Consider the following 19,173-nt stretch of genomic DNA (forward strand, 5'->3'; position numbering starts at 1 on the left):
AGCCAGATCAGCTGAATCAACCCTGGAGATCAATGGGATGACAGATGTCGCAGCCAGATTGCCCTCATATCCCCAGTGTCATGATTTTACTGCTCCACTGATACCACTGCACTGCAATTGTTTGCCTGCCTGTGGGCTCCATACGATAGGAGTGCTTGAAAACTTTATTTTTTCTACCCAGAGCCTAGAACAGTACCTTGCTCAACATTTGCTACATACACAATTGGATGAATGGATGAATGAATGAATGAATGACAGTTTCTCCTGACCAGTACCTCTTCTGGTGTGCTCTAACTTTGAGCTAGAGGTGAACTGAGCTCACCACCAGCATTTCTTCCCAGCTTCTCATCATTTGCTACTGGGGCTAAGATTGCTTTGAGCCTAGCATTTGCAACATTTGCCAGGCACATGGATGGTATGACTATAAAGTAATTAGACCAGTTTTCAACAAAGGGATCAAATGAATTCATCAAGTAAGTTTTGCATTAATCCTTCCAGGAAGGTCATACGCATTTTCCAATGATACGACCATGCCTAGCCCCGTCCTTGTGAACTGCACAAGAAAAGGAATGAATCACTTTTTAGAATGAAATGTTTCTGTTTTTTTTTTTTTTTTCAGTTAAATGTCACCCAGCCCGTCACCTGGCTGGTATTTAAGGACACATCATCAGAGAAGTTACATTTCCTTTTGGCAGAGAGGAGGAGGAAGGGGACCGCCACACACAGAACTGGGTGGTGACTTTACCATAGGTGCAGGAGGGCTGAGAAAGGGACCCATCAAAGTTCCAGGGGTCACCAGGTCTGGACAGAGACACCCTGGATCCCACTAATAGGCCACCTTGTACATGAATTTCCAGAGTTTTTGAGGCCTTTCGGTGCTGGGACTGCTCATAGAAACCCAAGTTCAATTCGAGAAAACCCTACTCCTCCATGTGTCAAGTGGAGTCAGTTCTTAATTTCTGATAAAGAGCAAAAAGACATATGGGGGATGAGGCATTGCTCAGCCTCAGAGTTTGAAGTTTTCCGTCTGCCAAGTTGCCCTGGGCAGCTCCAGGACAGAAATCTGACCAGTGTGGGTGGGTCTTCCTAGCCATCTTTCTCATTTTAGCAGAGACTAACATATTTCCAACAAGCCTCATATTTCCTTGCTGGTAAATTGCTGCTCTGAGACAGGTAAGAAATGATGACTAAAAAAACCTACCTGCGTTTTTGTTTCGGATGCTTCATTTTCCACAGTACTTACAGAGAGATAGCTGGGAGGCCAGGTGATGCACTCAAAAAACAGGGCTTGTTGAAAGCAGAGACAGGATGGGATTCCAGATGCTCTGCTCACCAGCCATGTGATTTTTGAACAAGTCACTTTACCTTTTGGGACCTCCAATTTCTCATTTGAAAATTGCAGATTATTGTATCTGCTTTCTCACAGAGATGTGGTAAAGATCGCATGAGATGTATGCGCAAGTAATTTAAGAGTGACAAGTGTAGCATATGACAACTAGTTCTTTGCGTGGATATAAGGCATCAGAGAAGGTGCCTTTGATGTTTAATTAATACTAAAAATCTTCCATTACACTTGTTTACTAAAATTGGAAAGGGGGAGGGCAAGAGTACTTTTCAAAGGGACTTTTTCTGCTTCAAAAATAGAAATCAGAAAGCACATATTTGATTTTCCTTATGGTGTAAACCACAGTGCCATTGTTATTAGCAGTTTTACAGAATTGTGACCTTCAAACTTGGTGATATCAAAGACTGAAAAAAAGCTCCCAGTCTTGAAGCCTTTCAAACAGGCTTTTCAAACTAAAGCACTTTTATTTTGAATTAAGGGCTAATAGAATTGTCCTCTTAAATGAGCACTTGCAAGATTAAAAGTTGCTTTCCAGGTGGGCTGCAGTAAATGAATGTGCCAGGAGGTTGCTGACAGCCCTTTTGGGGGCAAACAAGGGGAATCTGATATGAGTTCATGTAACAAACACCCTTTCCCCTTTGTGAAAGAGAAACCTGGAATTTACAGTCTTCCTAATTGTACATGAGCTGATTTGTGTATACATCTAGGATCATAATTTACTTTCAGTTTACTGAATTTGTGAATTTTCGCATTTGTTTTAATTTGTAATTAAGTTTTCTCTATGAGGCACGCCATATGCCACCATTAATTCTTTCTCGTTGATTTCTTAGGAGATACATGAGTGCATATTTTCATGCAATTTTTGAGGTCTTTTGAAAATCAAATGACTACATGTTTGGCCATATGGGGCTTTGTTATTTAAAAGAGCATATTATAAAGTAAAAGAAAGCGAAATGCAAAAGCGCCTGTTGTCAACAGGGGGGAAATATTGGGAAAAACAGTTTAAAACATTGTTTTAAACACACACATTTTCAGCCTTTTTTCTTTTTAGCGTTATATTTTTGAAATCTATTTTTATCGATCCCGTACCGCGTCTCACCGTCTGTGAAAGGCCAATGTCACCAGTGCACCCGGGAAACCTCTTGTCTGCCAGGTACTGCCCCCACGCTTACCCTCGGGCTGCAGATCTTAGCATCTGCCTTCTAAGAGTTCAGTTGGAGCCAATGTCTTTCTTTTGAATATCTTGTGCCAGGATTTGACATTAAGCTCCAGTTCATCCGCACACCCCGCGGCCGCTTTCGCAAGGGGCCGAGGGGGTGGCGGCCTCGCCCGGGGACTCCCGGCGCTGGGAGCTGCCTGCCCTCGGTGCGGGCTGCAGACCGGGCCGCGAGGCGGGCGCGCGGCGCGCACTAGGACCCAGCAGGGCTCCAGGCCCGGGTGGGAGCCGCGCCGCCGACCCCGGGCGGGCGCCGGGCGCAGGAGCCGGGGTTCCGGCCGCGATCTGCTGCAGCTCGGCCGGGAGACGGCGCGACCCGGCGGCGGGGCCACCCGCGAGTCCAGCGTCGCCGCAGCCCCCCAATGCGGCCGCGAGAAGCAGCGGGGGGGCAGGCGATCGAAGGTAACGAAAATGGGGCTCATTTCCTGCCTCCTAATCTGCTCGGGTTTAGCATTGTCACGAGAAGCCCTCCGTGTTGAGGCTGCTGCATTTTGGGGCACCCTTTGATTTTTTTTTAAGGTGTCTGCCCCCCATTTCCACCTGGTTTCAGATTGATTTATAGCTTGCAGCCCAAATGGGAAAGATCCAGCCATGGCAAGTTGCTTATTTTCATTAGTTTTGTCTCAAAAGTAAGTTCATTAAAAAAAAAAAAAAGTTTCTTAGGAATGTGTGGATAGTCGCTTTTTAAATTTTTTTTAAAAAATTGCAGACAAATGGATATTTATAAAAATAATCAAATAATTGATGCAATTCTGTTAATTACTTTTAAGGAAGCACACTTCTGTGGGCTCCCTGGGCGTTACTTTTATTTTCAAGGAAGGAACGTGTTAAATGTGGAGTTTGTTTGGCTGGGCAGAGTTTACAGCATTGCTGTCGCAACTGTTTTGCTATCAATTATAAACAGTGTCAAATCTATGGGCAGTTTCAGCCTCTTTTCAAATGCTGTAACGGGTTATCCTGATATGACATCTACAGATGAGTTTCCACTGAAGGTAATAAGAAGATTTCTCTTTTTGGAGAAACATTGTTTTGAGGGGAAAACCATGATTGCCGGCTGGGAAGGCTGAAGAGACTATTTTTCATGCTTTGTTTATACTCCCGGGATGACATTTGGGGAAGGGAAAGGCAATCTTTCCCGGGAGCTTTTAATTGTGGGATTATTAATTTATTTAATTTATTAGTTTCAATTGGTTGGGCTCGGGGAGCCCTCCGTCACAGGCTGTGCTTAAGGTGACACATTTGCTAGCAGTTGGGACACATGATTGCAAATGTAAAATGTGCCTCACCCGAAAGGACTGGTCTGCTGGAAGCTCCCGTGTGGAGCTGTCGTAGGCAGGGTGCGACTGGCTCATTGAGGAAAAAGGGAATCGTTTTCCTTAGCTAAGGAAGACATCCTGTTATATTCCTTTTGTTCCCTGTTTTTCATTGATCGCCGACTCTGCCTTGGAGAGGAGAGCAGCTCGGAGGGTGCAGAGCTCTGAAGGCTGCACGAATGACTGGAGCCCACTTTAACTCTCACACTGATTGGTCAGTTAGATTGAGACTTATGAAAACAGTCACCCAAAACCTTCTTTTAAAATCGTGCTGTAGTTTCGGATAGCCCTCTTGTGCACAGATTTCTGCAGGGTCGGTTTTTTCATTCGGGTGCAGTTTGCTCGAGGTACCTTTATGTTTAATTTTTTGTTGTTGTTTCTATCCAGATAAAGTAGGCCATTTTGGTGACAAATTTCTTTGCAGACGTCAGCTACTAGCTTACACATATAGATACAGCACTTTACAATACATTCTCAATGATTTCTGCTCATAAGTTGTAGAATGCAAAGTTGTTCAACTTAGAATAATGATTCCTAACCGTGTTTTGATCTGAGTCTTTTAAAAAAAGGACCATCAGTAGATGGATGCTTAACTGTATCATTACTTTGATAATTTAAGTGCCTTGTGTATTAGCACGTTTCATGCACTAAGTCTAAAACTGTGACAGTGAAAGGAAAAGACAATGAAAAGCAAACAATCAAAATCAGCCTGCACACTATTCTAAGAGATTGTGGCAACTGCTTTGAGGAGAATGCATTTCACATCCAAGAAGAAGGGCATTCTGCACCATGTAAGACTATGAATTAGTAAACATTGTGAAATGTTATGTCTGTAAGACAAACTGTGAAGCCCGTGAACGTCTTCATTTGAGCCTTTAAAGCGATTTCATTAAAGAAGCACTGTCCCAGAAGTTGTTAAATGTATAAACACTTTTCTGATTGGCTTAAAAATTTAGACACAGGAAGTGGATTGTATCTAATAACCGATGAGTGGAGACATGGTTGTCATGGAGACCGAGAGGAGTAACCCCACCCCACCCCCACTACACATACATACTCTACCATGACCACCACTTAAAAAGAAACAAAAACAAAAACAAAACCTGCATGTCATCACAGATGCCTGGAGAACACGTTGGCTTCTGTAAGCTTTCCCACAGCATCTGTTGAAACCTGAGATCGTGCCTGTCAAATCAAGGTCATTTTACAACAACAACCAAAAATGTGGTCTCCTAGATTTCATAACTGTATTTTTACTGGAAATATTTGAGGAAAGAGCCTTAAACCAAGGATGAGCCCCCAGGCTTACTTTGCATTTTGCTTCCTCTGAGCTGTGCAAGGGAAGGCTAAGAACAATGTATTTGAACACTTAATTGTGGGATCAAACTGACTTGTATGTCTACAGTTAGAACAAAACTCTTGAGAGCCAGAAAGGTTAGAATGTTACCTGTGGATGAGGATTCATCGGGGGAAGTTATAATGAGGTGTTTGTGTTTACAAGAGGGTTCAAAGTTGAACTCAAGCAATGGAACTGGTGGCATTTTGAAGGCTGCGTTTGTGTGTGGGATGGTGGGGGTGGGGGTGGGGGGTGAAGGGGAGGGATGAAGATTGCCTGGTACTTTGGGAAATAGAAGAGAGGGTGTTCTCAGAAGCTAACCAGGGAAAGGAAAATCTAAATGAAAATAACTGTTTCAAAATTCCCATTATTATTACCCAGTTGACTTATAATAGAAAAGTTTCCTCTTTTGTGAATGGGGAAGAGTGCTTTTGTTTTTAGGATAATTGAGACGGTCCCAGTATCAAAATTGCAAATATTTCCAGTATCTTGGTAATGATTTCCATGAGGACTATAAAGAAAAAAGTTTGGAGACCTCCCCTCCCCCTAGCCTCCACCCCCCCCCCCGACCCCGTTCATTTCGCTAAGAGAAAAATAACCAAAGAGGCCCTGTCCTAAATTTTGACTTTGAGGATCAACATTGAACCTTGTAAAATATAAAGCAAATACATTTCTTATATTTTTCTTTTTTTTTTTTTTGAGATGGAGTCTCGCTCTGTCGCCCAGGCTGGAGTGCAGTGGCACGATCTTGGCTCACTGCAACCTCTGCCTCCTGGGTTCAAGCGATTCTCCTGCCTCAGCCTCCCAAGTAGCTGGGACTACAGGTGTGTGCCACCATGCCCGGCTAATCTTTTGTATTTTTAGTAGCGATGGGGTTTCACCGTGTTAGCCAGGATGGTCTCGATCTCCTGACCTCATGATCTGCCCGCCTCTGCCTCCCAAAGTGCTGGGATTACGGGCGTGAGCCACTGCGCCCAGCCTCATTTCTTCTATTTTTCTAATCTTGTTAATGGCAGTCTTCAGATTTTATGTTCTTGATACTCATTTAGAAATGTCTTCCTTCAAGTCATGGCAATTTAAAGCATTGAATAGCTTTATCTTAATTGATAATGGTCAGTTTTAAAACTTGTTCAATTAACAATTTGGTCTTTTTAAAAAGCAGAAAATTTCCCTTATTTTCATCAACTAATTGCCTGGGGAGTGGGGAGGAGAAGATTCCTAACTCTATTTTAATGTTTACTTAATATTCTGCATGTATGTCATAGAAATATATACTTTAGAGTTAAATATTTGACAACATGGGATTATGAAATATATGCTAAATCACCCAGATATTTAACTGATTGGGACTTGGTAAAGAAGATTAAGTTTAATGGCACAACTGGTCTCTTTTAGCAAGGATTTCCTGTAGGGAGCTTTCTTATCTGCAAGTGTGTTCATTGGCAGGAAACATGTCAGTTGCTTGTTTTTACAAACTGAAGGAAATGAATGGGATTTGTTGGTTTCTAGAATCTACCTTCATTCTCTATTGTCTTGCAAATAGTTGGCTCAGAACACTTCATTTCCAAAGGGGCTTTGGAGTGGTACAATTCGTTCTCTGCAAACCTGTGGCATTTAGGTTTTTTTCTTTCTGATTTTGGAATTAGGAAAATTGATCATGGTACGACCATGTGCAACTTATTTTCCTAATACAAATGAACAAGATGTTCAGTACAATTCCAATTCATTTTCAGTTGTCAGCTAGTTACTTACATACTCACTGAAGCTGCTGTTTTTGGATGGCTATGCCAAATTTCTAATAATTATTCCAGAATACCAACCAAATGCCAGTGTCGATTTTGGATTAGTGTAGAGAGGTAAAGAGAAAGAGGCAGCTTCATTCTTCTCATTGCTTATAACAAAAAGTCCATAAAGAATACACGTCAGGTATATGCCAACCTTGCTTATAGCAAAAAAAAAAAAAAAATCGAAATTGGGGATGGGTTGGCTAAATCCAGTTTATAGTACACATGAGAAAAACAAATTTTAACTTTGAAAGGATTTGCTGTGCAGAAGTGTGGATTAGTTTCTGAATGTTGAAAATGAGTATATTTAATTGCTTCAATTCCTAGATGTCTCAAATTCGGGAAGAGGAGAAAAGAGTAAGCTTCTTTAAAGGAAAATAAATGCATCCGCCTCCATTTGCAGAGAGCAGCCTGGTGAGGGAGGTTAAGAGTGCCTGAGGGAGACGGAACCATTTCTTGCAATGGTTTGCACACATTTTCATAGACATCATTTTTGTTTTATACTTAGCACCAAATAGGATCGTATGCAAGACGCTAATATATGAGTCAAATAAAAACAGAGCTGCTCTGAGGGAGCTAGGAGCCCAGAGCCTGCTATTGTCGCCTGGGCTGTGCCCAGGGCACACTCTGGAACCCAGTACCACTGTGTACACAGTTTGCAAACCACTGCTTCTAAAATGTTCTCTAAAGAAGACCTTGGGGAATTGCTTGCAGAGCCCTGGAACCTCTTAGCGAAAGAGAGAACTTTTGCCTTGACAATTTAAGAGGCCGCTTGTGCTCATAGTGAGTAGGAAAAAGGTGGCAATTAGTGATATAATACAGTGTACCCTAGGAAGCCTACGTACATGCAGAGAAAGATGACTGACCACAAGCATGTACCCTAGGAAGCCTACGTACATACAGAAAAAGATGACTGACCACAAGCATGACAGAGCCCTGGCCCAGTCTATAATGAGAGGGAAGGCATATTTTTAGGGGTTACTTATAAACCAGGGACCCTTTTATTTATAAATTATAGGAACATCGTATGGGGGTGTTTGAGATTAGTTGGTGATAATTTTGCTGGAATGCATGGCTTTATTCTATTTCCACCTCAAGATCTGTTCTATCACTGTTATTCTATTAGTCAGTGAAAATAATTTCATATGAAGTGTCATTCATGAAATGAAAATTTGCCAAGCTATATAAATCTGCTTGGCAGACTCAGTAGTGTTTTGAGTGTTGAGTAAAATGATAACACACAGATGATATTTGCATATCATCAAATATATTCACATTATCTCCTCAATGATGAGATTGTTCTGAAATGGCACTATTGAGATCGGGCTCAGTTTTCCCCCTTACATCCCAGAAGCTGTCAGTATTGAGGATTTCTAGGGGTGGCAGACAGAGGAATCCCCTTCAGTTCCCCTCTTGATTTTCACAATCACTAGATTCACCTCTGCCTGGTATGGAGGTGAGAAATCAGGAGACTCTTCATTCAGGCAAACCGTAGTAGAACTGTGCTGCTCATGGCCACAGCCAACCTCCCTGCATTGTTTCTCAGAGGCAGCTCAGTTGAGGACTCTATAGAAGTAGAAAGGACAGACCCCTCTGTACATTCTCCTGTTAGTTTCATTGTGCTTGCCACGTTTCTACTACCTGCATGGGGTTAGAGATGACAATTAAAATAATAAGTTTTCCAGGAAGCCAAAGATTTTCCAACAATTTGTGCTGGAAAAAAAATTACATATAAAATATTTCCTTTACAAAGATGAAACTAGCATAAGGACCAAATAGTTGGCTGTGGTAACAATGAAATGATCGAAATGATCGTGGTTAACTATTGAATTGTGTTGACTGACGCTTTTCATGTTGAGGCTGTTTAAAGCTATCTCCTTCCTCCTCCCACCTGCATTTCAAAGAAGCATGAGTGTGTAACCAACAGAACCCTCCCAGGGCGTATTCATGATAATGGAGCAGTGCTTCTTTGGGAGTTAGCATTAAGCTCCCATTTTGAACTGAAGGATACATGCCAGTTACCAGGACCTTGCTGAAGTTGCTAACAGATGGCTTCTCCAAATGTGTGCCTAGTACCTTTGCAGTGCCTTTGCAGATGCCACTTTCTTAAGGTTCAGAGAGTAGCAGGTCCCACTTGGAGAGGGATTTTAGTATATTATACAAGATTTTAGATAATGTAAGAGTTTTTTTTTTTTTTTGAGACAGAGTCTGGTTCTGTCGCCCACGCTGGAGTGCAATGGCGCAATCTCGGCTCACTGCAACCTCCGCCTCCTGGGTTTGAACAATTCTCCTGCCTCAGCCTCCTGAGTAGCTGGGATTACAGGTGCGTGCCACCACGCCTGGCTAATTTTGTATTTTTAGTAGAGATGGGGTTTCACCATTCTGGCCAGGCTCGTCTCAAACTCCTGACCTCGTGATCTGCCCACCTCGGCCTCCCAAAGTGCTGGGATCACAGGCGTGAGCCACCGCGTCCGGACTTTTTTTTTTTTTTTTTTTTTGAGGCAGGGTCTCACTCTGTCACTCTGTCACCCAGGCTGGAGTGCAGTGGCACAGTCAGGGCTCACTGCAGCTTCGACCTCCTGGACTCAAGCAGTCTTTCCACCTCAACCTCCCGAGTGGCTGGGACCTACAGGTGTGTACCACTATGCCCCACTAATTTTTTATTTTTGTAGAAATGGGGTCTCCCTATGCTCTCCAGGCTGGTCTCAAACTCCTGAGCTCAAGCGATCTTCCTACCTCAGCCTCCCAAAGTGCGGGGATTACAGGTGTGAGCCACCACACCCAGCCAGTTTAAGAGCTCTTGTTGCACTCTGAAATTTCCTAATTCAGCAAACTGAATACTTTTGCAGCCTTTAAAATAAAACAGTGACTCTATAATGACTACTTAATAAATATCTCTAAATTAAGACCATCATGTTGTTTCTTGTGACTAGATTCAGCATTTAGAATGGCCTCTTGACACTTCTGGGGAAGTGTGGCAGTATTGGGTGATACAGAAAAATCACATCACACTAGCGAGGGGCCTTCATTTATCAGATGCTGCTCTCTGCATTATTTTATTTGATTCTCATATTAGCTTAATAATACTGCTACTAATACCTAATGATAATATGCATTCATGTCCCATTCTACAGATGAAGAAACCAAGGCAACTGTGTTCCCAGAGTCACGCATTCTTTGGTACCCGACTATTGATAGCTCTCACCGTCAAGTCCCCTGACTCCAAATCCCAGGCTTTCCCCTGAGACTGACCACCTCACAACTGTTCCTCTGACTATTTCTATCCCAGGGTTGAAGACTTCCCCTTCCACACTGAAAATGGAGTTCCCTTCGGGGGGAAAAAAGCGCAGGATGGGTTGGGGAATATTTGCTGTAATTCCCCCGGAAATAGGATTTTGCTTCTTGACATTCTGTGTTCTCGCATCTGACCATTAGTGATGGAAGGGGCTTTTTAGGTCCCTTGTCAGTGATTCTTTTTCTTTTTTTCTTTTCTTTTTGAGACGGAGTCTTGCTCTCTCGCCCAGGCTGGAGTGCAGTGGCGCGATCTCAGGTCACTGCAAGCTCCGCCTCCCGGGTTCACGCCATTCTCCTGCCTCAGCCTCCCTAGCAGCTGGGACTACAGGCACCCACCGCCACGCCCGGCTAATTTTTTGTATTTTTAGTAGAGACGGGGTTTCACCGTGTTAGCTGGATGGTCTCGATCTCCTGACCTTGTGATCCAGCCGCCTCGGCCTTCCAAAGTGCTGGGATTACAGGCGCAAGCCACCGCGCCCAGCCTGATTATTTTTATTTATTTGTCTTCACCTTTTGACTTTCTCTTCGTCCACCCTTGAGCATGTTTACCTACTTGGTAAATGAAAAGTCCTAATTCCAGAATTTCCCAAAGATTATACCCAGTCTAACTGGCTATAATTGGCAGCATGTCTAACACACAAAACAGATTTCCTAGACAACACTCACTTTTACACTTGGTCTGAACGGCTCAACAGACTCAGGTGTGCAGATATACTGACATCTCCTTGATTTCTTTCAGAATAAGAAAATACTGGCTTAAGTCAGCAGATCAGCAAGATATTCAGTCTTCTTTTTCGGGCTCCCCTATACCCCTAAGTCATATAAAGTCTACAGAGACCAAGTTAGGGTGGAGTTCAGCTTGATTTTTTAATCTAAGCAAGAGCTCTGCTCTTGCAAGAGTGTAGGGGAAACTTAAAAATCACTGGGCATGCCACTGTGCCTAGTATACGTGTGACCAGGTGGAACTAGCAATGAAACAGATGTAGACATTTTCAGTGAAATGTGTGTCTGCTGCTTTTCTAATTCTCTTAAAGAGTTCAGGTGAATGATCAGAACTTGATGGAACTAATTAATATTTCACAGGTCCGATTTCACATATTTCACATGTATGAAATTATTTTAAAAGATTAATCAAGGGAAATGCCAAAGACATACGCACAAATTGGGGGAAACAAATCGTCCTCATGTTCATTCAGTGAGCAGTTGCGGGCACCTACTGCATACATACCAGGAACTGTGCCCTATGATAGGGATACGAGGGTGAAGAAATCATTCCCAGACAGACTATCCCCTGTTCTGTAACTCTCATAGGCTCCTTAACTGGAAATATCCCCAAATGTGGCTCTTTTGAAGTTCATATTCTAAGCAGATATAGACAGACTGAAGTGCCACCCTCCTGAGATCCTTCCTGGAGATATTATGCCTTTGGTTTTAATTTAGAAACAGACCCTGCAAGGAGGATCGAAGGGTGGATGGTTTACTTGGGAGACCATCCCAGGAAGACACCAGTAGGTGCAGGAGAGGGAAATGAGGAAGGGAAGGCAGCCAGTCATGACTTATCCCATCAGATAGATTGTGGGCGGTGGAGCTCAGCCACACTGGGGCACGTGGGGCGCCTATGCCAGCCACGCTGCTTTCGGTCATGGGTTGAAGACTGCTCTCAGGGCGTGCTGATCCCAGTACTTGAGATCTATGAAAGATGTCAGAGTAGTCTTCAGCCAGAGAAGGTTCTCAGGGACTTCTTGATGCCATTGGTAGCAGCTAGCAGTTGGGCTGGTGTGCCCTGAGATGGTAAAGCCTGAAAGCCACGTGGCCAGGCCATCAGCAGGTTCTGCTACCACTCTTTCCTCTTTAGTTCCTTCTACAGTCTTGCAACTATAGATGTTTTAGAATAATCATTTTTAATAGTCCCTTTAAGCTTCAACATGAAGATCCTGGCAGAGTGGTTTTTCAGTCTGAAAAATGGAAACAAGATGAGTGGCATAATTTCAGAGTTAAGCATTCAGGCAGAAATTATCCATAAGGGCCCTCATTTCTTTCTCCCCCCGTTACAACCATTATCCTTATTTCCCAGGCTAAAAAACTTGGACCAACCCCCACCTGCCGCCCCCCCACCCCCGCCCCCGCCCCCGCCCCCGCCCCCGCCCTCGTTTTACATCACATGTATCTAATTTATCCCCAGGGCTTCTTGTTGCTTTCTTTAAAATCCACCCCCTGTTCATCTATCTCCACAACCTTTACTGGTGCTTCCCTCCAAAAAAAACTACGAGTGACCTTGATCATGCTCTGGAAGACTTCTGTCCCTAAAACCCTCTTGAAATACGGGCTTTGAAGCTAGACTTCCTGTTCTCAGACCCCCTCCCTGCCACTTAACAGCTGTGTGACTTTAGGCGAGTTACTTAACCTAAGACTCAAGCCTTAGGTAATATTTCCATAAGTACTATGGAAATAAAACTCAGTAATGTGGAAATCCTGAAAGGATTATTGGGAGGGCTAAATCATGAGTCCCTGAAAAGCACTTGGCACAGAGCCTGGCAAGTGGTTGCAACTCAAATTATTGTAGCTATTTTTATTGTTATGTTGTCAATGTTGTTGTGCTCCTTGTCTACTAAAAACGTTGATGCCAGCCTGGGCAACATGGCGAAACCCCATCTCTACACAAAATACAAAAATTAGCCGGGCGTGGTGGTGTGCACCTGTGGTTCCAGCTACTCCGGAGGCTTGATGTGGGAGGATTACTTGAGCTTGGGAGGTTGAGGCTGCAGTGAGCCACGATTGCGCCACTACACTGCAGCTTGGGTGACAGACCGAGACCCTGTCTCAAAAAAGAACCTTGATGGCGCCGGGCGCGGTGGCTCACGCTTATAATCCCAGCACTTTGGGAGGCCGAGGCGGGCGGATCACGAGGTCAGGAGATCAAGACCACGGTGAAACCCCGTCTCTACTAAAAATACAAAAAATTAGCCGGGCGTGGTGGCGGGCGCCTGTAGTCCCAGCTACTCGGAGAGGCTGAGGCAGGAGAATGGTGTGAACCCGGGAGGCGGAGCTTGCAGTGAGCCGAGATCGCGCCACTGCACTCCAGCCTGGGTGACAGAGCGAGACGCTGTCTCAAAAAAAAAAAGAACCTTGATGGCTTCTCATTGCCCAGTCTACCAAGTCCTCTTTTTCTGCCTCACTTTCAAGTTCTTTTATAATCCTGCCCCACTTATTACTGCTCAGGATCTAGTCAGTGACTTCACCCCGAACTCGCTGTGGTCCTTCTAGCTTCCCAGCCTTTGTGCATCTTGTTCCCTGGCCACAACCTTGTTCCTCCATGTTGTACAGTCACCACTTGCATTCACTGGAAAACTCCAGTGTGCAGAGAAAATGCAGTTTGTTCATTTTGTCTACAGTGAGCCTTCCTCCCCAGCACACACCCACTGATCGTCAAGAGAAAGAATAGCTTTTGATCACACCCATTAAAAAACTTAGTTGGATCTGCTAATCCAAACCGTTCCTTAAGATAATTCTAGTCTTCCATAGGAAAACAATGCTTATTCCCTCAGGTTGTCTCGCTACCCCATCCCCAGTTCTTCGCCTGTGATAGTGCATGTGGGAAGGAATGTCAACCTTGCTCTTCTGTTTATTTCTTATGAAGGAGGAACAAACTCAGGGTCCCTAGGCTCGGTGGCCTCTGCTCTTGGAGGCAAGGTTTCTTGCCTTCTGGGAGCTGCTTGTTTAGCTATACTAGTAGTTGAAGTCTGTGGTTTTATAACACATAGTCTAGTCTAGTGGTTTTCAAAGACCTACAGTAAGATATAGATACATTGTACACCACATATATGTATGTATACTGTGGATAGATGAAACAGAAGTTTTTATAAGATAGTATGTATAGGCCCACGCCTGTAATCCCAGCACTTTGGGAGGCTGAGGCGGGTGGATCACGAGGTCAAGAGATCAAGCCCATCCTGGCCAACATGGTGAAACCCTGTCTGTACTAAAAATACAAAAATTAGCTGGGTGTTGGCTGGGCATGGCGGCTCACGCCTGTAATCTCAGCACGTTGGGAGGCCGAGGCGGGCGGATCACGAGGTCAGGAGATCGAGACCATCCTGGCTAACACGGTGAAACCCCGTCTCTACTAAAAATATAAAAAATTAGCCAGGCATGGTGGTGGGTGCCTGTAGTTCCAGGTACTCGGGAGGCTGAGGCAGGAGAATGGCGTGAATCCAGGAGGCAGAGCTTGCAGTGAGCTGAGATTGTGCCACTGCACTCCAGTCTGGGCGACAGAGCGAGACTCCGTCTCAAAAAAAAAAAAAAAAAAAAAAATTAGCTGGGTGTCGTAGCGCATGCCTGTAGTCCCAGCTACTCGAGAGGCTGAGGCAGGAGAATCGCTTGAACCCGGGAGGTGGAGGTTGCAGTGAGCCAAGATTGCACCACTGCACTCCAGCCTGGGCAACAGAGTGACACTCTATCTCAAAAGAAAAAAAAAAGATAGCATGTATAGTTGAAGCATAAATTCTACAAGATTTTATCATTCCTGCTACACTTAATCCAGATTGACCTACTCCATTCTATTTTAGTTAAGAAAGAAAGATTGGTTGGGTTCCAATAAGTGATCCAGTTTGCTAAATATGTTAGCTTGGTCATCCTCTTGGCTTTATCAGAACTTGTGTGGCACTCCCTGCTGACTCGGTCCCACCTCTGTGCACATGGGCAGCAAACTTGAGTCTTTTTTTGTTTTTTTTTTTAAAGATAGGGTCTTGCTCTGTCGTCTAGGCTGGAGTGCAGTGGGGCAATCTCGGCTGATTGCAACCCCCATCTCCCGAGTCCAAGCGATTCTCCTGCCTCACCCTCCTGAGTAGCTGGGATTACAGGCATGCACCACCATGCCCGGCTCATTTTTGTATTTTTAGTAGAGACAGGGTTTCACCAGGTTGGCCAGGCTGGTCTCAAACTCCTGACCTCAAGTGATCTGCCTGCCTCAGCCTCCCAAAGTGCTGGAATTACAGGGATGAGCTACCGGGCCTGGCCCAAACCTGAGTCTTAGCCACTTGGTGGTCTTTAAATGGGGTCCCCTCTGCTGGCCACAACAGATCTTGAGGCAAACTCACTGCTCTCCAGCATCTTAATGCCTTCTGTTTGCAAAAGTGGCTGTACCAGTTAACACCCTCATCAACATTAAGTGTCTGTTGTTTCATATTCTCACTGATATTTAATATTGTCAGACTTTAACATTTTTGCCAATTTAATAGGTGTGAAATAATCTCATTTTAATTTTAATTTGCTTGGTTATTAATAAGCTTAAGCATCTTATGTTTATTGGTCATACATGTTTCTTCATTTACGAAGTGCCTGTTTGGCTGTTATATTTCAGTCTTGAGTCAACCCAGAATTGTTTTTTGTGTATAGTGTGAGGTAGGTATACAGTTTTTTATTTTATTTTATTTTATTTTTGAGATGGAGTCTCACTCTTGTTGCCCAGGCTGGAGTGCAGTGGCACAATCTCCGCTCACTGCAACCTCCGCCTCCCGGGTTCAAGCTTCTCCTGCCTCAGCCTCCTGAGTAGCTGGGATTACAGGCGTGTGCCACCACACCCGGCTGATTTTTGTACTTTTAGTAGAGTTGGGGTTTTGCCATGTTGGCCAGGCTGGTCTCGAACTCCTGACCTCAGGTGCTCCACCTACTTCGGCCTCCCAAAGTGCTGGGATTACAGGCATGAGCCACTGCGCCCGGCTAGTTTTATTTTTATACTACACACACACACACACACACACACACACACACACACACTCCAAATTTTGCACATATAGTAGATACCTATGTTCAGGCGTGAGAAGTCCTATAATTCTCTTTTCTTATCAAATTTTTTTTCTTTTTTACTGGCTTCAGTGCTCAACCTTGATCTTATCAAATTTTGGTATCAATGTTTTTCTATCCTTCTTAATATAAGTCAAAAAGTTTTTCTATTGTCTGGCATAGTCTATATAAGACTAGAATTATGTATACCTCAAAATAGTAGTTACCTTCTGATAGTAATCATCTGTTTATCTGGAAGTGGTATTTTCTTTTAGGAAGATTACAACTACTAATTCAATTTATTTTATAGTAAGACTAATCTGGTGTTTTATTGCTTTGTGAATCCATTTTACCAATTTATGCATTTCTAGGCATTCGTTGATTTCATCTCAGTTTTAACATTGGGAGGCATAATGATTGTTTATAACAGCCTCTAATTCTTATTTTTAATCTCTGTGTCATCGCAGTTTTTCATTTGTGATATCATTTATATGCTTGCTTACTTTTTTTTTAATCTCACAGATTACATATTATCATTTTAAACTATATGGGGCACTACCACACCTGGCTAGTTTTTTTTACTTTTTAGTAGAGATGGGGTCTTGCTATATTGCCCAGGCTTGTCTCAAACTCCTGGGCTCAAGGGATCCTCCTGCGTTAGTCTCTCAAAGTGCTGGTATTACAAGTGTGAGCTACTGCGTTCAGCCTCTTTTTAATTTCTGTTTGTATCTTTATTCTTCTTACACTTTTGTGTCTAAAAGAGTATAAAACTTCTATTTTTCTGACAGCTTAGTTAATTACTTTTGAAGTTTTCATTTCTAATATGTTAATAAAAACATAATATATTTTTTCTAATATAAATAACTCTTCGTGTCCTAATATTTAAGCTGCATTTTTATATATGACATGTACAAATGTAGCTGGATATTGTTTTTGTCCAGTCTGAAAATAATTGTCTTTTAACTGAAATACATAATGCATTTATATTTATTGTAATTACACATATATTCTGATTTATTTCTTCATTTTATTTCCATTTTTCCTGCCTCTTCCATATTTCTTTTGCATAGTTCTTTTCTAGTGGTTCTTTAGAAATTTTAGCATGCATACTTATCAAAGCCTAAAGCCAGTTAGTGTCTTTCCTCTCCTCTCAAACAATGCCAGAACCTTAGACCATTTAACTCCAATCACTGCTCTACCAATTTAGGTTTCGTTTTTGCCCAGTGTTTTAGTTTTATCTTGTTTTTTTTGTTTGTTTTTTTTTAATCTCACAGATTACATGTTATCATTTTAAACCAGAAATGTTTGTTAAGATTTACCCATATGTTTACTACATTTTTTGCTTATAATTCCTTCCCCCAACCCACCCCCTTCATCACTTCTCTTAGGTTTCATTTAGTGAGGATAAATTGATGGAAAACTCTTTCAGCTGTTGTTCACTGGAAAAATGTCCATTTCCCCCTTGTTCTTAAAATGGAATCTTGCTAGGTATAAAATATATTTTTGCCAGGTATAAAATTATGGTTATTTTCTCTCAGTATATTAAAGATGCTCAATTGTTTTCTGACTTCCACTGCTGATAAATCAATGCTAAGTCTTATTGCCATTTGTGTTGAAGGTATTCTTTCTCCAAGAGTACTTTAGACTGTTTTTTAAGATATTTTCTTTGTTTTTGGTGTTTGGCAATTTTATCATGAAGTGTTCAGATGTCAATTTATTTGTATGTGTTTATTTTGTTTGGGGGTTTTGGGGCTTTTATAATTTTGTGGATTGGCTTTCTCATCAGAACTGGAAGATTCTCAGGCTGCTATTCCTGCTCTGTACTCTTTCTCTCTAATTCCAGGTTTGAGATTAAGCATATGTTATACCTTTGTTCTGTCTTTTCCATGTTTTAGCTTCTCTGTCATCTTTTCTATCTCTATATTTCTATGTGCTGCAGTCTAGATAATTTACTCAGTTTTTTTTCTCTGGTTTCCTGTGTCTAATCTATCTGATCTAGCTCAATTCTTATATACTTCTTCCCTTTTATTTATTTAAACAATATTTTATGTTCTGTGTCTAATCATTTTAAAGTTTGAAGTCTTTGTTGGCCTGGTTCTCCTCTCTATTGTTTTCACTGGTTGTTGTTCATGGTGCTTTGTTTCTCTCTCTCTGTCTCTCTTTCTCTCTCTCTCTGTGTGTGTGTTTGCGGGTGTGTGTGTGTGTGTTTTGTTTTGCTTTGTTTTTGGAAACTCTATTAGTGGGAATTCTTTATCAGTGGGTTGGAATTGAAAGTGAGTTTCTCTAGAATTTGCATTTGTTTTTGTCAGGTTCCTAGGATCATTATCAACCTGCAAAGCAAGGACTTAAAATTCTCAACTTGAGGTTTTGGGGACAAAACAGGTAATCAGTTGGTCCTATAAACCCTTGTGAGGACTACCTCGTGGTTACACATTTTTAGTAAAGACTTTTCCCTTTCTACTTAGCACTTATTTTTGAGACACGCAGTTTAAAGTCCTCTGTAGCTGGATGCCTCTTATTATACACTCTATCTTGGTGGGCCTTCGTAAATGTCACCAAGTTTGTCTGCTTTCCCCTGTGTCCTGCTAAGTTGTAAAAACAGAAGCTCAGGTTCTCCCAGTTTGTTAAATGCCTTCAAGGTGAAAACTAATATAAGCGTTCTGTTCTGAGTGTGCCTTATTTTTTTGTGTGAGCTCATGAATATATTTCAAACTATTTTTGAGGAAATATTTTGTCCAGCATTTTTGGTTGTTTTCAGTCGGAGGATTGGACAGGTACTTACTCTGCTATTACTACCGGAAAAGAAACTTACATCCTTCTTTGTATTCCTTCTTTAATTATATTAATATATCCTGAAACACATGAATGCCTTTGGCCAACTACGGTACAGATCATATGTGCAGAAAGCAACAGAGAAAAAAGCATAATCCTTATTTTCAAATTATCACTTCCTTCTGCAGGTATTCAGGGGTATTTTAGGTTCCAACATATTAGTTGAGGTAATGCTAGCTTCTTTAACAAAACCAAAATGGTGCCATGAATCAAAACAATAGAAGTTGTTTCTTACATACCCAAAATGGGTGACCTGATTAGTGGATACCACT

The 19,173-nt window shown here is 42.4% G+C and overlaps 1 protein-coding gene across 4 annotated transcripts in view; it reads left to right on the plus strand.

Annotated features, from left to right (window-relative positions):
• Positions 1 to 2,809: 2,809 nt before the first annotated feature.
• The window catches only part of FOXN3 (forkhead box N3), a 459,903-nt gene continuing 443,539 nt past the window's right edge, over positions 2,810 to 19,173 (plus strand). For all 4 annotated transcript variants that reach the window (XM_032179275.3, XM_058429470.1, XM_058429471.1 and 1 more), the window contains exon 1: positions 2,810 to 2,963. The gene's annotated coding sequence lies outside the window, so the exon portion shown is untranslated. The remainder of the gene's footprint in view (positions 2,964 to 19,173) is intronic.

This window comes from Hylobates moloch, unplaced genomic scaffold (genome assembly GCF_009828535.3).
Source record: "Hylobates moloch isolate HMO894 unplaced genomic scaffold, HMol_V3 SCAFFOLD_16, whole genome shotgun sequence".
Classification (NCBI taxonomy): domain Eukaryota; kingdom Metazoa; phylum Chordata; class Mammalia; order Primates; family Hylobatidae; genus Hylobates; species Hylobates moloch.